At 60.9% G+C, this 1,475-nt stretch overlaps 1 protein-coding gene across 2 annotated transcripts in view; it reads right to left on the reverse strand.

Annotated features, from left to right (window-relative positions):
- LOC115034613 overlaps positions 1–191 on the reverse strand; it is a 4,015-nt gene extending 3,824 nt beyond the window's left edge. The window contains exon 1 of one of the 2 annotated variants that reach the window (XM_029491922.1): positions 12–191. The gene's annotated coding sequence lies outside the window, so the exon portion shown is untranslated. The other variant, XM_029491921.1, reaches the window with a different exon arrangement.
- Positions 192–1,475: the final 1,284 nt, after the last annotated feature.

The following is a 1,475-nucleotide window of genomic DNA, read 5'->3' on the forward strand; positions in this document are numbered from 1 at the left end:
CTTGCTTGAATTTCTTCACGTTGACATTCAGAGCACTGGGCAGAAATCACATCGCGTCAACACCCGTCCCGGGCCATCGCGATGCTTTGTTTTAATTAGACAGTCGGATTCCCCTGGTCCGTGCCAGTTCTGAGTTGACCGTTACATGGCTGTCGATCCGGCTACGCGACCGACGGCGCGGCGGCCGGACCGCCCGGTGACGGCGAACCGACACCAAGGCGGTCGGCCGGCCGCGACGCGGCCAGCGACCGAAGCTCGGTGGTTCCACGGTCGGCGGACGGCGACGGGCCCGCGGCCGCCTCGAGGCTCCCGTTCCGAAGACCGGGCGCACGGGCGACGGCCGGGGTGTCGCCAAAAACGCCTACGCTTCTACGACGACCCGAACCCGGCAGCCACGCTCCTCAGAGCCAATCCTTATCCCGAAGTTACGGATCGGTTTTGCCGACTTCCCTTACCTACATTATTCTATGCGGCTAGAGGCTGCTCACCTCGGAGACCTGCTGCGGATATCGGTACGAACCGACGCGAAGACTCCGCGTGGCCCTCTCTCGAATTTTCAAGGTCCGCGTGGGGATCACGGACACCGCCGCAACGAGCGGTGCTCTTCGCGCTCGCGTCCCTATCGCCCGGCTAGAGGATTCCAGGGACGTACAACGCTCACAGAGAAAAGAGAACTCTACCCAGATCCCCCGGCGGCTTCTTCGAGTTCATTCTGGTTACCCAGACGAGACAAAAGAGCCCCGAACACTAGGGAGCGGTTCCGCGTCGGGTTCCGGAATACGAACCGGATTCCCTCTCGCCCCAAGGGCGATCGAAAACGCCTTCGCCCGTGGTACGAGGATCTCTCCCCGGGCTTAGGATCGACTGACTCTTGGACAACGGCTGTTCACAAGAAACCCTTCTCCACGGCAGCCCCCGAGGGCCCCTCTCGAGTATTTGCTACTACCACCAAGATCTGCACCGACGGCGGCTCCAGGCGGTCTCGCGACCTGCCCTTCGACGCACACCGCCGCGCCATCCTACTCGTCGAGGCTTGCCGGGACCGGCCGCCGCGAGCGACGACTGGCCCCACTATGCCGTCGACGGCCGAGTATAGGCACGACGCTCCAGCGCCATCCATTTTCAGAGCTAGTTGCTTCGGCAGGTGAGTTGTTACACACTCCTTAGCGGATTCCGACTTCCATGGCCACCGTCCTGCTGTCATCAGCAACCAACGCCTTTCATGGTCTCTGAATACGCGTCGATTTCGGCGCCTTAACTCGGCGTTCGGTTCATCCCGCAGCGCCAGTTCTGCTTACCAAAAATGGCCCACTAAGCGCCTAGGGTTCCGTCGCCGGCTTCGCACGCGGTTCACGCGGTGTACCAGGTAAAGCCGGCGATCTCACTCATTTATAGTTTGAGAATAGGTTGAGGTCGTTTCGGCCCCAATGTCCTCTAATCATTCGCTTTACCGTATGAGACATCCTCCGTGTTAC

Source organism: Acyrthosiphon pisum, unplaced genomic scaffold (assembly GCF_005508785.2).
Source record: "Acyrthosiphon pisum isolate AL4f unplaced genomic scaffold, pea_aphid_22Mar2018_4r6ur Scaffold_161;HRSCAF=557, whole genome shotgun sequence".
NCBI classification, from domain to species: Eukaryota; Metazoa; Arthropoda; class Insecta; order Hemiptera; family Aphididae; genus Acyrthosiphon; species Acyrthosiphon pisum.